Genomic DNA, 11186 nt, shown 5'->3' on the forward strand with positions numbered 1-11186 from the left:
TGAAGGACAGGGGTTCATAAGGTTTATCAAAAAGGATAAAAACATTTTTAGTGTTAAAACTTTCCTTACATGGCATTCTGAAAAATGATGCCCCCTAATGATTGCATACAAGCAAGCAGGGGGGCCCTTCGGTGCCAAAGTAGGAGTTTTAATGGGTGTGTCAGGAATTAGAGTGACACAATTTCTTTGACTGACAGACTTAGGCTTAAAGAAACCATGATAGTTAAAAATCTTTACTTTCTTAATTCTCAAGAAACTGCACTGCAGCTGGTAACAACTGTTAGCTAGTATGCTACATAAGGCTAAAACACACTTTAAAACAGAAATATTTTTTATTTTCTATAAATTTAATTTAGCTTAACTGCAAACTCCCACCTTGCTGCCAACACACAGATACTTGTAAATGCTAAAAACTATCATTATCATTACAATCTGCCATTAATTTAAATTCAGCTACTTTTTATACCAGACCATACAACGTTTTTTTGTACAGAGCTTTAAAAGCAACACATAGTTGCCCCAAGAAGAAAAAGTATAAAAAGACAATAAATTTAAAAAAAGTTCATGTAACTCTAACCTGGTCAGGCTCAGTTTTTTGTTCTAAAACAGATCAGAGAGTCTTACAATGTATAAAAAAATCGAAAAGTAAACTGTACAGTGTTTCTGAGTAAGATTTCTAACATCAACTAAAGGAGCCCACTTCATATATAGAAGCAGATTGTTCCAAAGCTTTGAACAACAGTTTGTGCAAAGCTGTTTGAACGTACCAACTTCCATCCAGTCTGTACTGGATCAGTGTAGTTCTAGAAATATGGTCCAGTTAAAGCTCTGTGTTCCTACCTGTGGCTTTACAGTCGATCACTGTTATGGTACACCCATATCCAATGATAGGAATACCCAGAACGTTTGGACATGCCCAGTCAGAATGTAGTTCATTGGGTTGGTGTGACCATTACACGAATTGAACTTTGAAGAACCTCAGCTGCAGACAGGCACACCAAGCTAGCCTTTCACAAACTTTCAGAAGTTACAGCACCCATAGCCATCCTCTGTGCTACTCCAGGCATTAACCGGCACTGTAGAAAGCAAAAAGTGATCTAAAAATGTGTAAATATTTCTTGAATTTTCTCTTAATTTTAGCAGGTAAATTAGATGATCAGCTGATGGAATCAGTGTTTTTTGTAATGACTCAGAACAGAGGGACCCAGTATTCAGGCAAGACAGACAGTGGGATACCTTAAAAATGTTTATTAAAGAAAACAGGTTTGTGACAACAGCTGCTAGGAGGCCTGAGGCTGGAAACTCTGGAGAAAAGAAACACATGTTAGTGACCTGAAGGCAGGAGTCACTTCCCTGGTTTAAAGTTCAGTCCGTGCCCAGAAAAAGAGGTTGATACCAGCCAGTCAGCTGACTAAATACAGTGGTTGCCACACAGAGAGTTCCAGATGCCTAAGCCTTGAAGGACAAAGAACTGACAGGAGATCAGATCTGAGCAGTTAATGGAGGAACGCAGAATAATCCAGAGGGTGAAGTCAAGAGCCAGATTTAGATTCGTTCCACAACAGGATCCACTGGAATCCAAAAACAGGTCAGGCAAACAGATCAGAACTGGGGCAGGTTTGCTCAGAGTTAAATGATCAAAATTATCTAATCTGCTCAAAAAAGAGAAAATACACTTATTCCAAGAAAAGGTTATTCCTGATTTTATTTTCTTGCAGTGTAATTGTATAAGCAGATTTAGTGACAACAATCAGTTAGAAAATGACATCTGCAGAGAACCAAACCCAACAAAATTACCATCTAAGTTTATACTATTATACTTTAATTTCTGTAATTAATTCAACCGCAACATGATTTGACCAATCAGAGCTCTGATAAACCCCTTTCTATTGTACCCTTTCTATTGTACAGTGTTGTTTTGGATAGCCATCTTAGATTTAGTCTTAGTTTAGTCTTCAGGAAAAAAAACTATTATTATTCTCAGTCACATTTTAGTCATTACGATATGTGATATGTGATATGTGTTTTAGTCGGTTATAGTCGACTAAAATGTAGTCAGTTTTAGTCTACTAGTTTTAGTCAGTTTTATGTTCCAAAAATCAGTTAACCTTTACAATTTTGAATAACAGCCAGATTATTTACCAAACTGACAACTCTTGCCTAGATACTACAATTGCTGGGTATAGAATGCTGTCATGCAGTTCATCATTGCTGTCAGGCAGAAAACTTTGATTTATAGAATTCAAATAAGCTTTTTAGAGAATTTCTGCCATACTTTATACAAAAGTGAGTCACGAAAATTTTGAAAATAGCAGTTCAACATATCATATAGCAGGCAGACAAGATAACATAATGTGCAATAAAGAATTGATTTTAGACATATAAGGTTTCCATCCCAAAGCCGATACATTCTCATCTACTATAAATTATGCATTACACACAGATGAATAAATTCTTCATTGCTCCAAAAAAGCAAATAACAATATAGAGAGAACCTACATAATTCCCTTCTAATGCCATGACAATCCAGACCTAAATTGAATGAAAATGCTAACTAGAATGTTGAAATATTTAAAGGAAACAGAAAAAAGGTTTTAATGGCAATACAAGGAAACATTTACATCATATTTAAATAGGTAGAAACGAGAACTATGAGAAATAAATATTCAAAGATTTATGTACCTTTTCACCTGGCTCTTTATCCAAAAAGAAACTGTAAGCAATTAAATATTTTCTTTGGATATTAGGGATTCCTTTTGTTAGACATTAAAAAATGTTTAGCATCCCCTCTTGTGAGCTGGAAGACATAAAATCTTGATAGTTGGACAAAGGGATTTTTTATGCTTGGCAGAGGATGATCAGCCACATATAGTTTATTAAGTAGCGAGGGCAGGAGGAGCTGAGAGTGAACCAACAGTGTGGAGCGTAAAGCACAGTAGGAGGTACGCGGGCACAAAGATACATTTCAGCACAAGCACGGCTGGAAAAGCAGAGTTTGTCAGAGTACAGCGTGCTGCGCCAGACTATTCCAGGTTATTTTCTCCCCTGCCGCTGCTGTTATGATCCATCTGTAGTCATGCAGAATGTGCACCGCTGCACAGCAGGTGGGCTGCGTGACCAAACAAGGCCCTTGTTTAACAGATTACAACATAATGATGCATTTTAAATGTGTGACCGGCCACCGGCTAACATTTTATTTAGTCTCGTCTCGTTGACAAAAACTCACACCCATGAGTCGTGAAGTTTTCATCAACAAAGATCTACGTTTAGCTTGTCAGTTTTCGTTATCTTCATGAAAAAAGCAGCGTCAACTAAATAATTTCATCATTGTCATCATTAACGAAACCAATGCTGCTAATGTAACGCATTGATATACTGTGTACTTCAAGGTATAACGTGACATGATGTTCAAAGAGTTTAAAGGATCTGAATACATTTGCAAGGTATTGTATCATATCTCTCATCTACAAAAATAAGTTCCTTATACTTATATTAGTCTTTAGACGCAGACACATGCCCCAGTCTGACCTATAGCATGTTTAGGTAAGATAAGAAACATCGTCTGAAAGACTCCATATTGGTTCAGAGACGACCAGACACACAAATACCCATTTAAGTCAAAAGTTAGACCTTTGACTATTGTGAATTTACATGCATTTGCATGAAGTCTCTACATGAAACCAAAATACATAACAGACGTGTGTCCTCCCTCCATTCTTGTTCTCATAGTCTCGCCCAAGCTCCTTAATTAACAACATAATATGGAATCATTGAAATCACCACTAATATTTCTACTTAGAGAAATCTCCCTCATAAAAATATTACATCAAAAATATATTAAATAACCTGTATTTTAAAGAAACATTTACATTTTATAAAAACCTTAGGAACCAGCATTTTCAGTAATTAGGCAAAGGTTCCCTTAAGATGTTTACATTTATGAAAAGTGCAATACTGACCCTCCCCCAGGGCACATTTACACAGGGGAACAGATTTATCTTACCCTGCACTTTTACCCACGCTGCATGTTGGTGCTTCACACTGAAAATGGAAGGAAGGAAGGAAGGAAGGAAGGAAGGAAGGAAGGAAGGAAGGAAGGAAGGAAGGAAGGAAGGAAGGAAATATTGCACGCTTGATGACTTGTATACCTGTGTTATAAAGGACATCTTCCAGTGTTAAATTATGACCATGTGTCAGAAACCAGCTGATCATCAGAGCACAGGCGAACACAACAAGCATAGATGTGATTTCTCTTCCAGGCAGTTCTTTGACCCTGTTTTCACCACCTGGTTTTAAAGACCTTGGCTGCCAGGCCCCAGTACCCTCCTCTCTCCCACCAATCAGTGCTTTCATCGGCAACAAAGACAGTGATTCCTTCTCTACATTCACCTGCCCTGGTCTGACCCAGTCCTGACCAATCCAGAGACCACAAACACTTCGGTCAGGTGACCAATGTGGCTCTATGTACTGACCAAGCTGTTTGACATGCATGTGTGCTTTGTAGGTTCCCTAGCATGCTGCTTTGTGTTGGACACGCCACACCTCAACATGCAAAAGAAAGCAAGGAGTGGTCAAGCTGAATGACTGGAAGGTACATACGTTGATATGGCATCAGGGGGCCAGAGAACGAGTCCTCTATCATTATGAAAAATGGTGGCTCAGTTTAGAAGTAATTATTTATTGAAATAACAGGTACTAGCCCTTCATTTTAAACTTCAATACCTAAAAGACCTCACGTTTGAAAATTAAATCTACAGAATAAATTTAGCATATAGGCCCTGGCTACACCTCTCTAGATATTTCCTTTAAAGCAGATATTTTTTTCTCTAGTTTGAAAAAAAAAAAGCGCTTTGCAGCCTGTAGTATTCTCTAACAAGATGCTGTAATGCCTACTATGGCCCCAGTGGGTGAAAAGGACAATAATATTACATCGGAATTCAAAAGCAGAAGATCTAAAATTTACATGAATATATATAAAGGTGACATTTTCTTTGCTAAATTAAAAAAAAAAAGTTTAGCGACAAAACAATGAGATAGCAAAGTTTTTTGGAGTATGCATTTACCCTTCTGCCACTAGTTGTTTTACAGAGGCCGATTTTATATGCAGCGCCATCTACTGTTAAAAGGGAGAACCGCGATGTGTAGCGTGCAGCTAAAGTCTAGTGGGAAACTTATCAACAAGACTCCCCTCTAGACATTTAAGGAAAAAAGTTTTCATTTTACTATTTTTACTTAAGAACTTGCCAGTTAAACATGGCTTTTAAGGTTATATGGGTCATTTTTCAGCAAAATTCTGTGAGTGTTAAGGTCTGACCTAGGTTAAGAATTCAAATAATTGCTAAATAAACGTAAAGTCGTATAACTTATCCAGCTTACATTTGAAGTCTTACAAAGAGACAGAGGATGAAAAAAGGACAGAAATTATTTCACTCTTGAGATTTCTAGCACAGACGTGATTGTGAGTATGCAAAAAAGTCGGGCACTATGTCATAATTTTTAAAAATGACCAAACATTCAGTCCATGTCGAAAGACCAAATTCTTTTTTGTTTAAAAAGGAAAGCTTTTCTTAGAAAACATATTTTTTAATAATCACCAAAAACTCAGGCTGTATTTAAAGGGGAGGCATTAGCTGAGAATAAAATATGTGTTTGGCAAAATATCTGATTTGTGTGGATGGGCCTTTTGTTAATATACATCTAAGTTGTCACAGGACTGTGGGCTAATTTGTGTTGAAAGTAAAAGGGTATTTTCCATTACCCTTAATGACTTTAAAATAATAGTAGTAAAAATCTCCCACAGAGCCACACAAGACGAGAGAAATGTTTTCACATAATCATCATAGAGGCTTAACCATGATCATTTAATGTAATCAAGACTAACTGTAGCTAATAAACTCTTTCCAATTGTTAAAAAACATCGGGCCTCTCATAAAGGTCAGAGATCTTGTGCCATATCATTATAATGACTCATTTTTATATATAAAACAATAAAAAAACAATAAAAAAATGGATAATGAGCCAACTCAGTCTCTGAGTCCTGGACAAGAGACTAAAAAAAACAACTTTTTTTTTTCATACATTCTGTATCAGAGATGGAGAACGGAAAGAAGGACTTTGAGGCTTGCAAAATATGGAAGCTTGTGTTTTTGTTACGCAATGAACTTGTATGACCTTTGTTAAACGTATGCCAACTTAATAATTCAATGTGTCTATGGATTTTATTCATTTTTGAAGAGGAATTTGAGAATTCTGAGTAATAAACAAAACCACAATTACATCTGCGGATGGTTTTGGGGGTGGGGGGTGGGGGGTGGGGTTAAGACCTATTTCCACAACAGACCTCATAGGTCCAATATGCAGATAGGATGAAGGGCGTCTCTAAATTTCTGATGGATTAATCAGATTAGTAGCATTTCTTTTTTTAGGCATTTCCAAGAGAAGCTGATCCAACTTTTTTTCTACAGGATTGTGGATAAAGGTTGTGCTCAAAGATCAGATGCTAAATTCCATGGAACCAACCAGTAAAAATAGAAGTCAACGTAAAAACAAATACCTTGTTTTACTAGATTTCTGTGATTTTGGTATGTCCAACATTTGATAGAGTAATAAAGAATGTGCCATTTTTTGATGAGGTTATTGGAAAATAATTAGCCTAAAACTTGTCTACCTTTTCGTTCTGCTGTGGTGATTTTTGTAAAAGCTATATCTAATTAAAATTAGTTCACTTTTAGGCTAATGTTTCATTGTCTCTGGGGATTTTTTTGTAGTCCTAATTTAAAGGCAACAAGGAATACTGTGCTGAAACATTTAGCCATACCAAATGGGTAAAAAGTCAATATCAACAAGGTTGTTCTTGGATTTTAGAGTTGATGACTCTCTGCACATTAATTGTCATGTGATAAAACATCAGTTTGCACTTTTCAACAGTTTTACATTTAATTACATGTGACAGGAATTTATTGTAAATTCATGCTAGCAGGTTTGCTAAAGCATGAACCTCCCCAAAGTGAGCAACTTTTCTCTGTTAGCTTACACTCCCAAAGCTGTAGAGTTTAGCACTAACTCACAGAGTAAATTCGAAAAAAGGAAAATGCAAGAAGTACTGTCACCACTGATCCATCCCGGAAGCATGATCTGTACCATCAACTCATTTGCAAATGCACATCCAGATAAAAATCCGGGTCACCCTTGGTTTTTTTTAGTAAAAAAGACCTAAATTATGTTTTTCCCTCCCCGAAAATAGTAAACATTCTGTGCCCGATCTGCACCGGAAATGGGATCCTATGCTTCTTCCAGGAGCTAACTTTTTCAGCTTTGGATTTAAACATAAATAAAGTCTTTTTGAGTTTAAGGTTTCCCTTTTCTGTTAAAATTATGGTATATAGTAAGCAATATAAAGAAAGAAACAACTAAAATGCAGATAAACGTAAATATGTAAATGCAGATAAAAAAAAAGGATCAAAAATTGTCTCCGAAAAGTCATAAAACATTTTTTTAAAGACGTGTAATAGCATTCTTATGTGAGTTAAGGATCGAAATAAGTAATTTTAGTACCATAATTATTATTTTTCGACACCCGGAAGTATGTCTGGTTGCGGATGCGGGGATGGATCGGGTAGTGACAAGCACACCACACTAACGCATTGGGTATTTGAATTAAATACCAAAAACTAGTATGACTTTACCTGAGTCGGTCAGACAAGCTAGTCAGCTGGGTGCCTACTTGAATAAATTTTCTTAGCTCATGAAATATATTTGAAAGCTTTTCATTTTCAGAAACCAAAAGCTTGCAGAAAATGTTGTGCCAAATTTCAGCTGCCGACCTGCGACAGAACAATAATTTGCAATAAATATTTTTAAGCTAGAAGTTATTAGAAGCTTAAATTGTTGACATTTTAACTCCTCACAGAGCCAGGATGAGAATAAATGAGCACTCAGCCATATGGTACATTCAGTTTGCATTCAGACATCAGGAATAACATATTCTATGTGGGGAAAATCAATATATATTTTATTATTCAACAGGTACAAGATGAAAACTATTATGTGAGCTTCTAATATGATGAGGTTGGTACAGTATCACTCCCTTTTCATTTGTGACTCATGTTGTGTAAAGAAGAATCTTTGTTGAGAAAAAGTCAAGGCTACTAGTGTTACTAGAGTGCTAATGCTGCAATATGTTACTATGTGGATGTATGAACATGTATGTGAGAAATAAGAATTATTTGATCAACTGTTACAGTGACTTTATATAAAAATCTTTCCAAGCATTCGGGTTGTTGTTTATTTCTAGGTCATAGAGTTTCATTTTTAAGAACAGAAATCATTTTTAGAATTTGGCCACAAGGGGGCGATAGTCTTTAACAGAGCAGATTTTATGTATTTAATGTATAACCAAAATGGAGTTTGGCAGAATTTTCTAAAACAGCAAAAAAAAAAAATAAAAATAAAAATAAAAAAATATGCTGAACTCAATCAATGATCAAAGGAATTTTGCAACCAAGGCCTATTTCTCTGAAATTATGTTCAAACATATAAATGTACATACATTGTTTAGATTGACATTTATCTTTCTACCCCTTTTATAGAATAGAATAGAAAGTCCCTTTATTGTCCTACAATGGGGAAATTCTGGTGCTTACAGCAGTAAAAAACAACAACAACAAACAAACAAATGTGGACCTTGGAAAAATGTATAAGAGTAACATAATAGTTAAAGGATAAACAATAAAATACTGTACTGTAAAGTGTTTTAACAATATATAACACTCTGCACCTGGAGAATAAATAACCAATATACAGCTATGGACATTTTTACAATAAAGTATTGTATTGTGTTGGGGCAGCAGAGGTTAGTTTTCCCAGCATGCACTGGGCAGCATGTTCAGTATTAGATGCTGCCAGTTATTGTAATCAATCTTTTCCAGGTTATTAAGTTACATATTTTATTTGTTACTGTTCTTATGTCTGTTATATCATCAGTTTATGTTATAATCTTAAGTACTTGTTGTCCCTCCATGAGTCTGGAAGGGATGTCCGTTAATCAGTTCTCCTCAGAAGTTCTAAATTTGTATATGTGCGTTGTTCGGGGTACGGAAACTATCGCTAAAGTGACATCATCACCCTATTAACTACAGTTGATTGGTAAACAGTGGGGGCTGTATTCAACTCTTTACTTCTTGAGGGTACTCTTTGATGAATAATATAAACAGCTTTGAAAAGTTCGGTATTAATTATCTTCCTTAGTGTCAACAGTCACGGTTGCTAAGCGGCAGAGCATACAGCGGTAAAAGCCGCTGTATGCTAGATCTGTTTGAACTCACAGCCTTATTTTCACAGACTTTGAAGGATTCAGTCCAAGGACAGCTATGTCCTTGGGAAAACACCTGACTCAAAATGGTGAAATACTGATGGTTTTCAGAGAGCCTTGGTGTTCCTGTTTATAGCCGTAGGGAAGTTATATTTAAATTTCAAATAATTCTGGCTTAAACATGTATATAAATGTACGCTTTGTCATAAGATATTGTCCCAAAAGTTAGAAAATTTCTAAAAAAAAAAAAAAATCCTGTCTTAAAATCTGCGGGGGTTCTTTCATTATCTAATGCAGGCCAGTTAGTTATACGTCAGCTTAAACACCTAAATTCAGCCAATCATATACAAAAAGGTAATTTGTCAATCAATTCTACACCAAACCAAGCTTTCGCTGCCCTGGCAACATCTTCGTCCCCGCTTTCCTCCTCTTAATAAAAAATGTGTGATCAAGCGGCATTCATGTTTTAAAAATATTAACATCAGCTCTTCCCCGACGGCATGGTGGGAATTTCTTAAAATGACAAAGTCATCACCCATGCAGTCGTACACCCATCTGGAATAACTCTGACATTCAACAAAACAATAATATGATAAACTTTCCGTACTGGAAGAATAAAGGTATTACATATTTGGATCATTTATTTGAAGGAACGGAGTTTATCACATTTGCTAGATTAAATTTGCAATATGGCATTAACAAAAATAAATTCTTAGAATATGAACAAATTAAAGCTATAATTAGCTATAATTAGAAACAAATCTAACCATATTGATGGATTATCAGTCAGTTTTGAACAAAACATCTGGGCTCAGATATGTCTAAGAACTTTTAACATGACTTGAAACCCCAATTTACAATTATTACAATACAAAATCCTCCACAGAGTGCACTATACAGATCAAAGATAATTCAAGATGGGTTTTGCACAATCTAAGATCTGTCCACAGTGCACAGGCAATCATCTTGATAATTTTATTCACGCGTTATGGTTATGTAAACCGGTTCAGTGGTTCTGGGTACAGGTACGTAAGGACTTATCACTGTGTCTGGGTTGTACCCCTGGTGCAGGCTTCGTCCGGGGTGGGGGTTCTGCATGGTGTGTCCCCCACTCCAATTTTATTTTGCATTTTAGGCACTTCGATCTACAACATTTTCACAACACACATCTATGTAGGGCATTGTCTGGAGAGGGGGTGGGGTGTGGGGGGGACTTTATTTCTCACCACGGTCGGCTCCCCCAGCCGCTCTCACATTTAGACATTGAGGGTTCTGGGTTGTCGATTGGGGGGGGATTGCGATGGCATCAAGACAATTATTCTTATTTCCACATCGCCAAACAGGACACTGTTAAAAAATGTATGACGGAGGAGAATCATCCAAGTCCTCCGACACAGAACTCTCCTCCTCTTGCATGTTTCCGCTGTCCATAGCGTTCCTTGACAGTTCCTTGACTTTGTGCCAATGGAATTTCCCCTTGGGAACCTACTAGCACTAAGTTACTAACTGGTTAGCAAGATGCTTCTGAGATACCGGCAACAGCCAAACTTGCTTGCGAACCTTCTGCCACATCAAACTGATGACTTTAAAGCGACCTCGCTTCTGTCAGCCTGCCCAGGGAAGCTGTGGATAAAATGTTATAAAAAGCATGAGATTAATTATCACTAAGATTTTAATGATACTCAGCTAAAGATTTCCATAAATTCTGATAAATGTTACACTATGGTGTTGTGTTAACTTTTAAAGGAGAAGTCTGGTCAGCAAGTAAGAATCAATGGATTATTATCTATACCTAAAACTAATACGTTCACGATGATGTAAGGAAATTAGTGTTAATGGGTAAAAGAAAAGTAAAAATAATTTTTGTCGCAATCAC

The 11186-nt window shown here is 36.4% G+C and overlaps 1 protein-coding gene across 1 annotated transcript in view; it reads left to right on the top strand.

The window, feature by feature from the left end:
• Window positions 1–6290, top strand: part of LOC107101840 (cyclin-dependent kinase 5 activator 1-like) — a 13871-nt gene extending 7581 nt beyond the window's left edge. The window contains exon 4 of the mRNA XM_015400910.1: window positions 4260–6290. The gene's annotated coding sequence lies outside the window, so the exon portion shown is untranslated. The remainder of the gene's footprint in view (window positions 1–4259) is intronic.
• The last annotated feature ends 4896 nt before the right edge of the window (window positions 6291–11186 follow it).

This window comes from Cyprinodon variegatus, unplaced genomic scaffold, assembly GCF_000732505.1.
Source record: "Cyprinodon variegatus isolate N-32 unplaced genomic scaffold, C_variegatus-1.0 Scaffold1160, whole genome shotgun sequence".
Taxonomy (NCBI): Eukaryota; Metazoa; Chordata; class Actinopteri; order Cyprinodontiformes; family Cyprinodontidae; genus Cyprinodon; species Cyprinodon variegatus.